The following is a 12,750-nucleotide window of genomic DNA, read 5'->3' on the forward strand; positions in this document are numbered from 1 at the left end:
GCCGATCGGTCACGTGGGTCCCACGCCTCGCGTACGAAAACAAAGGAGGTTCTGCGTCTTTTAAGACATAAAATCAATAAGCATGGATAGTATTTCGGGTGCGATCATACCAGCACTAATGCACCGGATCCCATCAGAACTCCGCAGTTAAGCGTGCTTGGGCGAGAGTAGTACTAGGATGGGTGACCCCCTGGGAAGTCCTCGTGTTGCACCCCCCTTTTTTGTTGTCCGTTTGCGTTTTTTTAGATTTTACGTGCGGTTTTTTTTTCTTTCTTGCTATTTCTATGCTCGGGTGGCCTCCGCTTCATGGTTGATGGTTTTCGTATTTTTGGAACGGAGCCGATCGGTCACGTGGGTCCCACGCCTCGCGTACGAAAACAAAGGAGGTTCTGCGTCTTTTAAGACATAAAAGCAATAAGCATGGATAGTATTTCGGGTGCTATCATACCAGCACTAATGCACCGGATCCCATCAGAACTCCGCAGTTAAGCGTGCTTGGGCGAGAGTAGTACTAGGATGGGTGACCCCCTGGGAAGTCCTCGTGTTGCACCCCCCCCCCCCCCCCTTTTTCGTTGCCCGTTTGCGTTTTTTTAGATTTTACGTGCGGTTTTTTTTTGTTTTTTTTTCTTTCTTGCTATTTCTATGCTCGGGTGGCCTCCGCTTCATGGTTGATGGTTTTCGTATTTTTGGAACGGAGCCGATCGGTTACGTGGGTTCCACGCCTCGCGTACGAAAACAAAGGAGGTTCTGCGTCTTTTAAGACATAAAAGCATTAAGCATGGATAGTATTTCGGGTGCGATCATACCAGCACTAATGCACCGGATCCCATCAGAACTCTGCAGTTAAGCGTCCTTGGGCGAGAGTAGTACTAGGATGGGTGACCCCCTGGGAAGTCCTCGTGTTGCACCCCCCTTTTTTCGTTGTCCGTTTGCGTTTTTTTAGATTTTACGTGCGGTTTTTTTTTTGTTTTTTTTTCTTTCTTGCTATTTCTATGCTCGGGTGGCCTCCGCTTCATGGTTGATGGTTTTCGTATTTTTGGAACGGAGCCGATCGGTCACGTGGGTCCCACGCCTCGCGTACGAAAACAAAGGAGGTTCTGCGTCTTTTAAGACATAAAATCAATAAGCATGGATAGTATTTCGGGTGCGATCATACCAGCACTAATGCACCGGATCCCATCAGAACTCCGCAGTTAAGCGTGCTTGGGCGAGAGTAGTACTAGGATGGGTGACCCCCTGGGAAGTCCTTGTGTTGCACCCCCCTTTTTTGTTGTCCGTTTGCGTTTTTTTAGATTTTACGTGCGGTTTTTTTTTTCTTTCTTGCTATTTCTATGCTCGGGTGGCCTCCGCTTCATGGTTGATGGTTTTCGTATTTTTGGAACGGAGCCGATCGGTCACGTGGGTCCCACGCCTCGCGTACGAAAACAAAGGAGGTTCTGCGTCTTTTAAGACATAAAAGCAATAAGCATGGATAGTATTTCGGGTGCTATCATACCAGCACTAATGCACCGGATCCCATCAGAACTCCGCAGTTAAGCGTGCTTGGGCGAGAGTAGTACTAGGATGGGTGACCCCCTGGGAAGTCCTCGTGTTGCACCCCCCCCTTTTTCGTTGCCCGTTTGCGTTTTTTTAGATTTTACGTGCGGTTTTTTTTGTTTTCTTTCTTGCTATTTCTATGCTCGGGTGGCCACCGCTTCATGGTTGATGGTTTTCGTATTTTTGGAACGGAGCCGATCGGTCACGTGGGTCCCACGCTTCGCGTACGAAAACAAAGGAGGTTCTCCGTCTTTTAAGACATAAAAGCAATAAGCATGGATAGTATTTCGGGTGCGATCATACCAGCACTAATGCACCGGATCCCATCAGAACTCCGTAGTTAAGCGTGCTTGGGCGAGAGTAGTACTAGGATGGGTGACCCCTGGGAAGTCCTCGTGTTGCACCCCCTTTTTCGTTGTCCGTTTACGTTTTTTTAGATTTTACGTGCGGTTTTGTTTTGTTTTTTTTTCTTTCTTGCTATTTCTATGCTCGGGTGGCCTCCGCTTCATGGTTGATGGTTTTCGTATTTTTGGAACGGAGCCGATGGGTCACGTGGGTCCCACGCCTCGCGTACGAAAACAAAGGAGGTTCTGCGTCTTTTAAGACATAAAATCAAAAAGCATGGATAGTATTTCGGGTGCGATCATACCAGCACTAATGCACCGGATCCCATCAGAACTCCGCAGTTAAGCGTGCTTGGGCGAGAGTAGTACTAGGATGGGTGACCCCCTGGGAAGTCCTCGTGTTGCACCCCCGTTTTTTCGTTGTCCGTTTGCGTTTTTTTAGATTTTACGTGCGGTTTTTTTTTGTTTTTTTTTTCTTGCTATTTCTATGCTCGGGTGGCCTCCGTTTCATGGTTCATGGTCTTCGTATTTTTGGAACGGAGCCGATCGGTCACGTGGGTCCCACGCCTCGCGTACGAAAACAAACGAGGTTCTGTGTCATTTAAGACATACAAGCAATAAGCATGGATAGTATTTCGGGTGCGATCATACCAGCACTAATGCACCGGATCCCATCAGAACTCCGCAGTTAAGCGTGCTTGGGCGAGAGTAGTACTAGGATGGTTGACCCCCTGGGAAGTCCTCGTGTTGCACCTCCCTTTTTCGTTGTCCGTTTGCGTTTTTTTTAGATTTTACGTACGGTTTTTTTTTCTTTCTTGCTATTTCTATGCTCGGGTGGCCTCCGCTTCATGGTTGATGGTTTTCGTATTTTTGGAACGGAGCCGATCGGTCACGTGGGTCCCACGCCTCGCGTACGAAAACAAAGGAGGTTCTGCGTCTTTTAAGACATAAAAGCAATAAGCATGGATAGTATTTCGGGTGCTATCATACCTGCACTAATGCACCGGATCCCATCAGAACTCCACAGTTAAGCGTGCTTGGGCGAGAGTAGTACTAGGATGGGTGACCCCCTGGGAAGTCCTCGTGTTACACCCCCCCTTTTTCGTTGCCCGTTTGCGTTTTTTTAGATTTTACGTGCGGTTTTTTTTTGTTTTTTTTCTTTCTTGCTATTTCTATGCTCGGGTGGCCTTCGTTTCATGGTTCATGGTCTTCGTATTTTTGGAACGGAGCCGATCGGTCACGTGGGTCCCACGCCTCGCGTACGAAAACAAAGGAGGTTCTGCGTCTTTTAAGACATACAAGCAATAAGCATGGATAGTATTTTCGGTGCGATCATACCAGCACTAATGCACCGGATCCCATCAGAACTCCGCAGTTAAGCGTGCTTGGGCGAGAGTAGTACTAGGATGGGTGACCCCCTGGGAAGTCCTCGTGTTGCACCCCCCCTTTTTCGTTGTCCGTTTGCGTTTTTTTAGATTTTACGTGCGGTTTTTTTTTGTTTTTTTTTCTTTCTTGCTATTTCTATGCTCGGGTGGCCTCCGCTTCATGGTTGATGGTTTTCGTATTTTTGGAACGGAGCCGATCGGTCACGTGGGTTCCACGCCTCGCGTACGAAAACAAAGGAGGTTCTGCGTCTTTTAAGACATAAAAGCATTAAGCATGGATAGTATTTCGGGTGCGATCATACCAGCACTAATGCACCGGATCCAATCAGAACTCCGCAGTTAAGCGTGCTTGGGCGAGAGTAGTACTAGGATGGGTGACCCCCTGGGAAGTCCTCGTGTTGCACCCCCCTTTTTTCGTTGTCCGTTTGCGTTTTTTTAGATTTTACGTGCGGTTTTTTTTTTGTTTTTTTTTCTTTCTTGCTATTTCTATGCTCGGGTGGCCTCCGTTTCATGGTTGATGGTTTTCGTATTTTTGGAACGGAGCCGATCGGTCACGTGGGTCCCACGCCTCGCGTACGAAAACAAAGGAGGTTCTGCGTCTTTTAAGACATAAAATCAAAAAGCATGGATAGTATTTCGGGTGCGATCATACTAGCACTAATGCACCGGATCCCATCAGAATTCCGCAGTTAAGCGTGCTTGGGCGAGAGTAGTACTAGGATGGGTGACCCCCTGGGAAGTCCTCGTGTTGCACCCCCCTTTTTTGTTGTCCGTTTGCGTTTTTTTAGATTTTACGTGCGGTTTTTTTTTTCTTTCTTGCTATTTCTATGCTTGGGTGGCCTCCGCTTCATGGTTGATGGTTTTCGTATTTTTGGAACGGAGCCGATCGGTCACGTGGGTCCCACGCCTCGCGTACGAAAACAAAGGAGGTTCTGCGTCTTTTAAGACATAAAAGCAATAAGCATGGATAGTATTTCGGGTGCGATCATACCAGCACTAATGCACCGGATCCCATCAGAACTCCGCAGTTAAGCGTGCTTGGGCGAGAGTAGTACTAGGATGGGTGACCCCCTGGGAAGTCCTCGTGTTGCACCCCCGTTTTTTCGTTGTCCGTTTGCGTTTTTTTAGATTTTACGTGCGGTTTTTTTTTGTTTTTTTTTTCTTGCTATTTCTATGCTCGGGTGGCCTCCGTTTCATGGTTCATGGTCTTCGTATTTTTGGAACGGAGCCGATCGGTCACGTGGGTCCCACGCCTCGCGTACGAAAACAAACGAGGTTCTGTGTCATTTAAGACATACAAGCAATAAGCATGGATAGTATTTCGGGTGCGATCATACCAGCACTAATGCACCGGATCCCATCAGAACTCCGCAGTTAAGCGTGCTTGGGCGAGAGTAGTACTAGGATGGTTGACCCCCTGGGAAGTCCTCGTGTTGCACCTCCCTTTTTCGTTGTCCGTTTGCGTTTTTTTTAGATTTTACGTACGGTTTTTTTTTCTTTCTTGCTATTTCTATGCTCGGGTGGCCTCCGCTTCATGGTTGATGGTTTTCGTATTTTTGGAACGGAGCCGATCGGTCACGTGGGTCCCACGCCTCGCGTACGAAAACAAAGGAGGTTCTGCGTCTTTTAAGACATAAAAGCAATAAGCATGGATAGTATTTCGGGTGCTATCATACCTGCACTAATGCACCGGATCCCATCAGAACTCCACAGTTAAGCGTGCTTGGGCGAGAGTAGTACTAGGATGGGTGACCCCCTGGGAAGTCCTCGTGTTACACCCCCCCTTTTTCGTTGCCCGTTTGCGTTTTTTTAGATTTTACGTGCGGTTTTTTTTTGTTTTTTTTCTTTCTTGCTATTTCTATGCTCGGGTGGCCTTCGTTTCATGGTTCATGGTCTTCGTATTTTTGGAACGGAGCCGATCGGTCACGTGGGTCCCACGCCTCGCGTACGAAAACAAAGGAGGTTCTGCGTCTTTTAAGACATACAAGCAATAAGCATGGATAGTATTTTCGGTGCGATCATACCAGCACTAATGCACCGGATCCCATCAGAACTCCGCAGTTAAGCGTGCTTGGGCGAGAGTAGTACTAGGATGGGTGACCCCCTGGGAAGTCCTCGTGTTGCACCCCCCCTTTTTCGTTGTCCGTTTGCGTTTTTTTAGATTTTACGTGCGGTTTTTTTTTGTTTTTTTTTCTTTCTTGCTATTTCTATGCTCGGGTGGCCTCCGCTTCATGGTTGATGGTTTTCGTATTTTTGGAACGGAGCCGATCGGTCACGTGGGTTCCACGCCTCGCGTACGAAAACAAAGGAGGTTCTGCGTCTTTTAAGACATAAAAGCATTAAGCATGGATAGTATTTCGGGTGCGATCATACCAGCACTAATGCACCGGATCCAATCAGAACTCCGCAGTTAAGCGTGCTTGGGCGAGAGTAGTACTAGGATGGGTGACCCCCTGGGAAGTCCTCGTGTTGCACCCCCCTTTTTTCGTTGTCCGTTTGCGTTTTTTTAGATTTTACGTGCGGTTTTTTTTTTGTTTTTTTTTCTTTCTTGCTATTTCTATGCTCGGGTGGCCTCCGTTTCATGGTTGATGGTTTTCGTATTTTTGGAACGGAGCCGATCGGTCACGTGGGTCCCACGCCTCGCGTACGAAAACAAAGGAGGTTCTGCGTCTTTTAAGACATAAAATCAAAAAGCATGGATAGTATTTCGGGTGCGATCATACTAGCACTAATGCACCGGATCCCATCAGAATTCCGCAGTTAAGCGTGCTTGGGCGAGAGTAGTACTAGGATGGGTGACCCCCTGGGAAGTCCTCGTGTTGCACCCCCCTTTTTTGTTGTCCGTTTGCGTTTTTTTAGATTTTACGTGCGGTTTTTTTTTTCTTTCTTGCTATTTCTATGCTTGGGTGGCCTCCGCTTCATGGTTGATGGTTTTCGTATTTTTGGAACGGAGCCGATCGGTCACGTGGGTCCCACGCCTCGCGTACGAAAACAAAGGAGGTTCTGCGTCTTTTAAGACATAAAAGCAATAAACATGGATAGTATTTCGGGTGCTATCATACCAGCACTAATGCACCGGATCCCATCAGAACTCCGCAGTTAAGCGTGCTTGGGCGAGAGTAGTACTAGGATGGGTGACCCCCTGGGAAGTCCTCGTGTTGCACCCCCCCCCTTTTTCGTTGCCCGTTTGCGTTTTTTTAGATTTTACGTGCGGTTTTTTTTGTTTTCTTTCTTGCTATTTCTATGCTCGGGTGGCCACCGCTTCATGGTTGATGGTTTTCGTATTTTTGGAACGGAGCCGATCGGTCACGTGGGTCCCACGCTTCGCGTACGAAAACAAAGGAGGTTCTGCGTCTTTTAAGACATAAAAGCAATAAGCATGGATAGTATTTCGGGTGCGATCATACCAGCACTAATGCACCGGATCCCATCAGAACTCCGCAGTTAAGCGTGCTTGGGCGAGAGTAGTACTAGGATGGGTGACCCCTGGGAAGTCCTCGTGTTGCACCCCCTTTTTCGTTGTCCGTTTACGTTTTTTTAGATTTTACGTGCGGTTTTGTTTTGTTTTTTTTTCTTTCTTGCTATTTCTATGCTCGGGTGGCCTCCGCTTCATGGTTGATGGTCTTCGTATTTTTGGAACGGAGCTGATCGGTCACGTGGGTCCCACGCATCGCGTACGAAAACAAAGGAGGTTTTGCGTCTTTTAAGACATACAAGCAATAAGCATGGATAGTATTTCCGGTGCGATCATACCAGCACTAATGCACCGGATCCCATCAGAACTCCGCAGTTAAGCGTGCTTGGGCGAGAGTAGTACTAGGATGGGTGACCCCCTGGGAAGTCCTTGTGTTGCACCCCCCTTTTTCGTTGTCCGTTTGCGTTTTTTTAGATTTTACGTGCGGTTTTTTTTTGTTTTTTTTTCTTTCTTGCTATTTCTATGCTCGGGTGGCCTCCGCTTCATGGTTGATGGTTTTCGTATTTTTGGAACGGAGCCGATCGGTCACGTGGGTTCCACGCCTCGTGTACGAAAACAAAGGAGGTTCTGCGTCTTTTAAGACATAAAAGCAATAAGCATGGATAGTATTTCGGGTGCGATCATACCAGCACTAATGCACCGGATCCCATCAGAACTCCGCAGTTAAGCGTGCTTGGGCGAGAGTAGTACTAGGATGGGTGACCCCCTGGGAAGTCCTCGTGTTGCACCCCCGTTTTTTCGTTGTCCGTTTGCGTTTTTTTAGATTTTACGTGCGGTTTTTTTTTGTTTTTTTTTCTTGCTATTTCTATGCTCGGGTGGCCTCCGTTTCATGGTTCATGGTCTTCGTATTTTTGGAACGGAGCCGATCGGTCACGTGGGTCCCACGCCTCGCGTACGAAAACAAACGAGGTTCTGTGTCATTTAAGACATACAAGCAATAAGCATGGATAGTATTTCGGGTGCGATCATACCAGCACTAATGCACCGGATCCCATCAGAACTCCGCAGTTAAGCGTGCTTGGGCGAGAGTAGTACTAGGATGGGTGACCCCCTGGGAAGTCCTCATGTTGCACCTCCCTTTTTCGTTGTCCGTTTGCGTTTTTTTTAGATTTTACGTGCGGTTTTTTTTTCTTTCTTGCTATTTCTATGCTCGGGTGGCCTCCGCTTCATGGTTGATGGTTTTCGTATTTTTGGAACGGAGCCGATCGGTCACGTGGGTCCCACGCCTCGCGTACGAAAACAAAGGAGGTTCTGCGTCTTTTAAGACATAAAAGCAATAAGCATGGATAGTATTTCGGGTGCTATCTTACCAGCACTAATGCACCGGATCCCATCAGAACTCCACAGTTAAGCGTGCTTGGGCGAGAGTAGTACTAGGATGGGTGACCCCCTGGGAAGTCCTCGTGTTACACCCCCCCTTTTTCGTTGCCCGTTTGCGTTTTTTTAGATTTTACGTGCGGTTTTTTTTTGTTTTTTTTTCTTTCTTGCTATTTCTATGCTCGGGTGGCCTTCGTTTCATGGTTCATGGTCTTCGTATTTTTGGAACGGAGCCGATCGGTCACGTGAGTCCCACGCCTCGCGTACGAAAACAAAGGAGGTTCTGCGTCTTTTAAGACATACAAGCAATAAGCATGGATAGTATTTTCGGTGCGATCATACCAGCACTAATGCACCGGATCCCATCAGAACTCCGCAGTTAAGCGTGCTTGGGCGAGAGTAGTACTAGGATGGGTGACCCCCTGGGAAGTCCTCGTGTTGCACCCCCCCCCCCTTTTTCGTTGTCCGTTTGCGTTTTTTTAGATTTTACGTGCGGTTTTTTTTTGTTTTTTTTTCTTTCTTGCTATTTCTATGCTCGGGTGGCCTCTGCTTCATGATTGATGGTTTTCGTATTTTTGGAACGGAGCCGATCGGTCACGTGGGTTCCACGCCTCGCGTACGAAAACAAAGGAGGTTCTGCGTCTTTTAAGACATAAAAGCATTAAGCATGGATAGTATTTCGGGTGCGATCATACCAGCACTAATGCACCGGATCCCATCAGAACTCCGCAGTTAAGCGTGCTTGGGCGAGAGTAGTACTAGGATGGGTGACCCCCTGGGAAGTCCTCGTGTTGCACCCCCCCCCTTTTTCGTTGTCCGTTTGCGTTTTTTTAGATTTTACGTGCGGTTTTTTTTTTCTTTCTTGCTATTTCTATGCTCGGGTGGCCTCCGCTTCATGGTTGATGGTTTTCGTATTTTTGGAACGGAGCCGATCGGTCACGTGGGTCCCACGCCTCGCGTACGAAAACAAAGGAGGTTCTGCGTCTTTTAAGACATAAAAGCAATAAGCATGGATAGTATTTCGGGTGCTATCATACCAGCACTAATGCACCGGATCCCATCAGAACTCCGCAGTTAAGCGTGCTTGGGCGAGAGTAGTACTAGGATGGGTGACCCCCTGGGAAGTCCTCGTGTTGCACCCCCCCCCTTTTTCGTTGCCCGTTTGCGTTTTTTTAGATTTTACGTGCGGTTTTTTTTTGTTTTTTTTTCTTTCTTGCTATTTCTATGCTCGGGTGGCCTCCGCTTCATGGTTGATGGTTTTCGTATTTTTGGAACGGAGCCGATCGGTCACGTGGGTTCCACGCCTCGCGTACGAAAACAAAGGAGGTTCTGCGTCTTTTAAGACATAAAAGCATTAAGCATGGATAGTATTTCGGGTGCGATCATACCAGCACTAATGCACCGGATCCCATCAGAACTCTGCAGTTAAGCGTCCTTGGGCGAGAGTAGTACTAGGATGGGTGACCCCCTGGGAAGTCCTCGTGTTGCACCCCCCTTTTTTCGTTGTCCGTTTGCGTTTTTTTAGATTTTATGTGCGGTTTTTTTTTTTTGTTTTTTTTTCTTTCTTGCTATTTCTATGCTCGGGTGGCCTCCGCTTCATGGTTGATGGTTTTCGTATTTTTGGAACGGAGCCGATCGGTCACGTGGGTCCCACGCCTCGCGTACGAAAACAAAGGAGGTTCTGCGTCTTTTAAGACATAAAATCAATAAGCATGGATAGTATTTCGGGTGCGATCATACCAGCACTAATGCACCGGATCCCATCAGAACTCCGCAGTTAAGCGTGCTTGGGCGAGAGTAGTACTAGGATGGGTGACCCCCTGGGAAGTCCTTGTGTTGCACCCCCCTTTTTTGTTGTCCGTTTGCGTTTTTTTAGATTTTACGTGCGATTTTTTTTTTCTTTCTTGCTATTTCTATGCTCGGGTGGCCTCCGCTTCATGGTTGATGGTTTTCGTATTTTTGGAACGGAGCCGATCGGTCACGTGGGTCCCACGCCTCGCGTACGAAAACAAAGGAGGTTCTGCGTCTTTTAAGACATAAAAGCAATAAGCATGGATAGTATTTCGGGTGCTATCATACCAGCACTAATGCACCGGATCCCATCAGAACTCCGCAGTTAAGCGTGCTTGGGCGAGAGTAGTACTAGGATGGGTGACCCCCTGGGAAGTCCTCGTGTTGCACCCCCCCCCCCCCCTTTTTCGTTGCCCGTTTGCGTTTTTTTAGATTTTACGTGCGGTTTTTTTTGTTTTCTTTCTTGCTATTTCTATGCTCGGGTGGCCACCGCTTCATGGTTGATGGTTTTCGTATTTTTGGAACGGAGCCGATCGGTCACGTGGGTCCCACGCTTCGCGTACGAAAACAAAGGAGGTTCTGCGTCTTTTAAGACATAAAAGCAATAAGCATGGATAGTATTTCGGGTGCGATCATACCAGCACTAATGCACCGGATCCCATCAGAACTCCGCAGTTAAGCGTGCTTGGGCGAGAGTAGTACTAGGATGGGTGACCCCTGGGAAGTCCTCGTGTTGCACCCCCTTTTTCGTTGTCCGTTTACGTTTTTTTAGATTTTACGTGCGGTTTTGTTTTGTTTTTTTTTTCTTTCTTGCTATTTCTATGCTCGGATGGCCTCCGCTTCATGGTTGATGGTCTTCGTATTTTTGGAACGGAGCTGATCGGTCACGTGGGTCCCACGCATCGCGTACGAAAACAAAGGAGGTTCTGCGTCTTTTAAGACATACAAGCAATAAGCATGGATAGTATTTCCGGTGCGATCATACCAGCACTAATGCACCGGATCCCATCAGAACTCCGCAGTTAAGCGTGCTTGGGCGAGAGTAGTACTAGGATGGGTGACCCCCGGGAAGTCCTCGTGTTGCACCCCCTTTTTCGTTGTCCGTTTGCGTTTTTTTAGATTTTACGTGCGGTTTTTTTTTGTTTTTTTTTCTTTCTTGCTATTTCTATGCTCGGGTGGCCTCCGCTTCATGGTTGATGGTTTTCGTATTTTTGGAACGGAGCCGATCGGTCACGTGGGTTCCACGCCTCGCGTACGAAAACAAAGGAGGTTCTGCGTCTTTTAAGACATAAAAGCAATAAGCATGGATAGTATTTCGGGTGCGATCATATCAGCACTAATGCACCGGATCCCATCAGAACTCCGCAGTTAAGCGTGCTTGGGCGAGAGTAGTACTAGGATGGGTGACCCCCTGGGAAGTCCTCGTGTTGCACCCCCGTTTTTTCGTTGTCCGTTTGCGTTTTTTTAGATTTTACGTGCGGTTTTTTTTTGTTTTTTTTTTCTTGCTATTTCTATGCTCGGGTGGCCTCCGTTTCATGGTTCATGGTCTTCGTATTTTTGGAACTGAGCCGATCGGTCACGTGGGTCCCACGCCTCGCGTACGAAAACAAAGGAGGTTCTGTGTCTTTTAAGACATACAAGCAATAAGCATGGACAGTATTTCGGGTGCGATCATACCAGCACTAATGCACCGGATCCCATCAGAACTCCGCAGTTAAGCGTGCTTGGGCGAGAGTAGTACTAGGATGGGTGACCCCATGGGAAGTCCTCGTGTTGCACCCCCCTTTTTCGTTGTCCGTTTGCGTTTTTTTAGATTTTACGTGCGGTTTTTTTTTGTTTTTTTTTCTTTCTTGCTATTTCTATGATCGGGTGGCCTCCGCTTCATGGTTGATGGTCTTCGTATTTTTGGAACGGAGCTGATCGGTCACGTGGGTCCCACGCCTCGTGTACGAAAACAAAGGAGGTTCTGCGTCTTTTAAGACATACAAGCAATAAGCATGGATAGTATTTCGGGTGTGATCATACCAGCACTAATGCACCGGATCCCATCAGAACTCCGCAGTTAAGCATGCTTGGGCGAGAGTGGTACTAGGATGGGTGACCCCCTAGGAAGTCCTCGTGTTGCACCCCCCTTTTTCGTTGTCCGTTTGCGTTTTTTTAGATTTTACGTGCGGTTTTTTTTTGTTTTTTTTTTCTTTCTTGCTATTTCTATGCTCGGGTGGCCTTCGTTTCATGGTTCATGGTCTTCGTATTTTTGGAACGGAGCCGATCGGTCACGTGGGTCCCACGCCTCGCGTACGAAAACAAAGGAGGTTCTGCGTCTTTTAAGACATACAAGCAATAAGCATGGATAGTATTTCGGGTGCGATCATACCAGCACTAATGCACCGGATCCCATCAGAACTCCGCATTTAAGCGTGCTTGGGCGAGAGTAGTACTAGGATGGGTGACCCCCTGGGAAGTCCTCGTGTTGCACCCCCTTTTTCGTTGTCCGTTTGCGTTTTTTTAGATTTTACGTGCAGTTTTTTTTTGTTTTTTTTTTCTTTCTTGCTATTTCTATGCTCGGGTGGCCTCCGCTTCATGGTTGATGGTTTTCGTATTTTTGGAACGGAGCCGATCGGTCACGTGGGTTCCACGCCTCGCGTACGAAAACAAAGGAGGTTCTGCGTCTTTTAAGACATAAAAGTATTAAGCATGGATAGTATTTCGGGTGCGATCATACCAGCACTAATGCACCGGATCCCATCAGAACTCTGCAGTTAAGCGTGCTTGGGCGAGAGTAGTACTAGGATGGGTGACCCCCTGGGAAGTCCTCGTGTTGCACCCCCCTTTTTTCGTTGTCCGTTTGCGTTTTTTTAGATTTTACGTGCGGTTTTTTTTTTGTTTTTTTTTCTTTCTTGCT

The 12,750-nt window shown here is 47.5% G+C and overlaps 37 non-coding genes across 37 annotated transcripts; all 37 read left to right on the top strand.

Annotated features, from left to right (window-relative positions):
* The first annotated feature begins 96 nt into the window (after positions 1-96).
* LOC145154536 (5S ribosomal RNA) lies at positions 97-215 on the top strand. Its single transcript, XR_013735008.1, has one exon. It is a non-coding gene; the product is annotated as a 5S ribosomal RNA (ribosomal RNA).
* Positions 216-434: 219 nt separating this feature from the next.
* LOC145155862 (5S ribosomal RNA) lies at positions 435-553 on the top strand. Its single transcript, XR_013736290.1, has one exon. It is a non-coding gene; the product is annotated as a 5S ribosomal RNA (ribosomal RNA).
* A 239-nt stretch (positions 554-792) lies between these two features.
* LOC145146262 (5S ribosomal RNA) lies at positions 793-911 on the top strand. Its single transcript, XR_013727212.1, has one exon. It is a non-coding gene; the product is annotated as a 5S ribosomal RNA (ribosomal RNA).
* Positions 912-1,142: 231 nt separating this feature from the next.
* LOC145154200 (5S ribosomal RNA) lies at positions 1,143-1,261 on the top strand. The gene has a single exon (XR_013734685.1). It is a non-coding gene; the product is annotated as a 5S ribosomal RNA (ribosomal RNA).
* A 220-nt stretch (positions 1,262-1,481) lies between these two features.
* Positions 1,482-1,600, top strand: LOC145155863 (5S ribosomal RNA). The gene has a single exon (XR_013736291.1). It is a non-coding gene; the product is annotated as a 5S ribosomal RNA (ribosomal RNA).
* Positions 1,601-1,825: 225 nt separating this feature from the next.
* LOC145143820 (5S ribosomal RNA) lies at positions 1,826-1,943 on the top strand. The gene has a single exon (XR_013724854.1). It is a non-coding gene; the product is annotated as a 5S ribosomal RNA (ribosomal RNA).
* A 228-nt stretch (positions 1,944-2,171) lies between these two features.
* On the top strand, positions 2,172-2,290 carry LOC145154548 (5S ribosomal RNA). Its single transcript, XR_013735020.1, has one exon. It is a non-coding gene; the product is annotated as a 5S ribosomal RNA (ribosomal RNA).
* Positions 2,291-2,517: 227 nt separating this feature from the next.
* LOC145143661 (5S ribosomal RNA) lies at positions 2,518-2,636 on the top strand. Its single transcript, XR_013724690.1, has one exon. It is a non-coding gene; the product is annotated as a 5S ribosomal RNA (ribosomal RNA).
* Positions 2,637-2,856: 220 nt separating this feature from the next.
* On the top strand, positions 2,857-2,975 carry LOC145148624 (5S ribosomal RNA). The gene has a single exon (XR_013729500.1). It is a non-coding gene; the product is annotated as a 5S ribosomal RNA (ribosomal RNA).
* Positions 2,976-3,204: 229 nt separating this feature from the next.
* Positions 3,205-3,323, top strand: LOC145137127 (5S ribosomal RNA). Its single transcript, XR_013720880.1, has one exon. It is a non-coding gene; the product is annotated as a 5S ribosomal RNA (ribosomal RNA).
* A 230-nt stretch (positions 3,324-3,553) lies between these two features.
* LOC145142069 (5S ribosomal RNA) lies at positions 3,554-3,672 on the top strand. The gene has a single exon (XR_013723159.1). It is a non-coding gene; the product is annotated as a 5S ribosomal RNA (ribosomal RNA).
* A 231-nt stretch (positions 3,673-3,903) lies between these two features.
* On the top strand, positions 3,904-4,022 carry LOC145145035 (5S ribosomal RNA). Its single transcript, XR_013726028.1, has one exon. It is a non-coding gene; the product is annotated as a 5S ribosomal RNA (ribosomal RNA).
* Positions 4,023-4,242: 220 nt separating this feature from the next.
* Positions 4,243-4,361, top strand: LOC145154560 (5S ribosomal RNA). Its single transcript, XR_013735031.1, has one exon. It is a non-coding gene; the product is annotated as a 5S ribosomal RNA (ribosomal RNA).
* A 227-nt stretch (positions 4,362-4,588) lies between these two features.
* LOC145143662 (5S ribosomal RNA) lies at positions 4,589-4,707 on the top strand. Its single transcript, XR_013724692.1, has one exon. It is a non-coding gene; the product is annotated as a 5S ribosomal RNA (ribosomal RNA).
* Positions 4,708-4,927: 220 nt separating this feature from the next.
* Positions 4,928-5,046, top strand: LOC145148626 (5S ribosomal RNA). The gene has a single exon (XR_013729502.1). It is a non-coding gene; the product is annotated as a 5S ribosomal RNA (ribosomal RNA).
* A 229-nt stretch (positions 5,047-5,275) lies between these two features.
* LOC145137134 (5S ribosomal RNA) lies at positions 5,276-5,394 on the top strand. Its single transcript, XR_013720882.1, has one exon. It is a non-coding gene; the product is annotated as a 5S ribosomal RNA (ribosomal RNA).
* A 230-nt stretch (positions 5,395-5,624) lies between these two features.
* On the top strand, positions 5,625-5,743 carry LOC145142080 (5S ribosomal RNA). The gene has a single exon (XR_013723169.1). It is a non-coding gene; the product is annotated as a 5S ribosomal RNA (ribosomal RNA).
* A 231-nt stretch (positions 5,744-5,974) lies between these two features.
* LOC145145036 (5S ribosomal RNA) lies at positions 5,975-6,093 on the top strand. Its single transcript, XR_013726029.1, has one exon. It is a non-coding gene; the product is annotated as a 5S ribosomal RNA (ribosomal RNA).
* A 220-nt stretch (positions 6,094-6,313) lies between these two features.
* Positions 6,314-6,432, top strand: LOC145155864 (5S ribosomal RNA). Its single transcript, XR_013736292.1, has one exon. It is a non-coding gene; the product is annotated as a 5S ribosomal RNA (ribosomal RNA).
* A 226-nt stretch (positions 6,433-6,658) lies between these two features.
* Positions 6,659-6,776, top strand: LOC145143191 (5S ribosomal RNA). The gene has a single exon (XR_013724242.1). It is a non-coding gene; the product is annotated as a 5S ribosomal RNA (ribosomal RNA).
* Positions 6,777-7,004: 228 nt separating this feature from the next.
* Positions 7,005-7,123, top strand: LOC145144420 (5S ribosomal RNA). The gene has a single exon (XR_013725428.1). It is a non-coding gene; the product is annotated as a 5S ribosomal RNA (ribosomal RNA).
* A 229-nt stretch (positions 7,124-7,352) lies between these two features.
* LOC145154572 (5S ribosomal RNA) lies at positions 7,353-7,471 on the top strand. The gene has a single exon (XR_013735042.1). It is a non-coding gene; the product is annotated as a 5S ribosomal RNA (ribosomal RNA).
* Positions 7,472-7,697: 226 nt separating this feature from the next.
* Positions 7,698-7,816, top strand: LOC145145942 (5S ribosomal RNA). The gene has a single exon (XR_013726892.1). It is a non-coding gene; the product is annotated as a 5S ribosomal RNA (ribosomal RNA).
* Positions 7,817-8,036: 220 nt separating this feature from the next.
* On the top strand, positions 8,037-8,155 carry LOC145149413 (5S ribosomal RNA). The gene has a single exon (XR_013730272.1). It is a non-coding gene; the product is annotated as a 5S ribosomal RNA (ribosomal RNA).
* A 230-nt stretch (positions 8,156-8,385) lies between these two features.
* LOC145137140 (5S ribosomal RNA) lies at positions 8,386-8,504 on the top strand. The gene has a single exon (XR_013720883.1). It is a non-coding gene; the product is annotated as a 5S ribosomal RNA (ribosomal RNA).
* A 234-nt stretch (positions 8,505-8,738) lies between these two features.
* Positions 8,739-8,857, top strand: LOC145154584 (5S ribosomal RNA). Its single transcript, XR_013735053.1, has one exon. It is a non-coding gene; the product is annotated as a 5S ribosomal RNA (ribosomal RNA).
* A 223-nt stretch (positions 8,858-9,080) lies between these two features.
* On the top strand, positions 9,081-9,199 carry LOC145155865 (5S ribosomal RNA). Its single transcript, XR_013736293.1, has one exon. It is a non-coding gene; the product is annotated as a 5S ribosomal RNA (ribosomal RNA).
* A 232-nt stretch (positions 9,200-9,431) lies between these two features.
* Positions 9,432-9,550, top strand: LOC145146263 (5S ribosomal RNA). Its single transcript, XR_013727213.1, has one exon. It is a non-coding gene; the product is annotated as a 5S ribosomal RNA (ribosomal RNA).
* A 233-nt stretch (positions 9,551-9,783) lies between these two features.
* Positions 9,784-9,902, top strand: LOC145154201 (5S ribosomal RNA). Its single transcript, XR_013734686.1, has one exon. It is a non-coding gene; the product is annotated as a 5S ribosomal RNA (ribosomal RNA).
* A 220-nt stretch (positions 9,903-10,122) lies between these two features.
* On the top strand, positions 10,123-10,241 carry LOC145155866 (5S ribosomal RNA). The gene has a single exon (XR_013736294.1). It is a non-coding gene; the product is annotated as a 5S ribosomal RNA (ribosomal RNA).
* Positions 10,242-10,472: 231 nt separating this feature from the next.
* Positions 10,473-10,590, top strand: LOC145143213 (5S ribosomal RNA). The gene has a single exon (XR_013724263.1). It is a non-coding gene; the product is annotated as a 5S ribosomal RNA (ribosomal RNA).
* Positions 10,591-10,819: 229 nt separating this feature from the next.
* On the top strand, positions 10,820-10,937 carry LOC145148161 (5S ribosomal RNA). Its single transcript, XR_013729059.1, has one exon. It is a non-coding gene; the product is annotated as a 5S ribosomal RNA (ribosomal RNA).
* Positions 10,938-11,165: 228 nt separating this feature from the next.
* LOC145155364 (5S ribosomal RNA) lies at positions 11,166-11,284 on the top strand. Its single transcript, XR_013735809.1, has one exon. It is a non-coding gene; the product is annotated as a 5S ribosomal RNA (ribosomal RNA).
* Positions 11,285-11,511: 227 nt separating this feature from the next.
* LOC145152799 (5S ribosomal RNA) lies at positions 11,512-11,630 on the top strand. The gene has a single exon (XR_013733323.1). It is a non-coding gene; the product is annotated as a 5S ribosomal RNA (ribosomal RNA).
* Positions 11,631-11,859: 229 nt separating this feature from the next.
* Positions 11,860-11,978, top strand: LOC145148342 (5S ribosomal RNA). Its single transcript, XR_013729230.1, has one exon. It is a non-coding gene; the product is annotated as a 5S ribosomal RNA (ribosomal RNA).
* A 230-nt stretch (positions 11,979-12,208) lies between these two features.
* Positions 12,209-12,327, top strand: LOC145143789 (5S ribosomal RNA). The gene has a single exon (XR_013724823.1). It is a non-coding gene; the product is annotated as a 5S ribosomal RNA (ribosomal RNA).
* A 229-nt stretch (positions 12,328-12,556) lies between these two features.
* Positions 12,557-12,675, top strand: LOC145155085 (5S ribosomal RNA). Its single transcript, XR_013735544.1, has one exon. It is a non-coding gene; the product is annotated as a 5S ribosomal RNA (ribosomal RNA).
* Positions 12,676-12,750: the final 75 nt, after the last annotated feature.

This window comes from Lactuca virosa, chromosome 1 (genome assembly GCF_052849685.1).
Source record: "Lactuca virosa cultivar CGN04683 chromosome 1, Lactuca_virosa_CGN04683_v6, whole genome shotgun sequence".
In the NCBI taxonomy this organism is placed as follows: domain Eukaryota; kingdom Viridiplantae; phylum Streptophyta; class Magnoliopsida; order Asterales; family Asteraceae; genus Lactuca; species Lactuca virosa.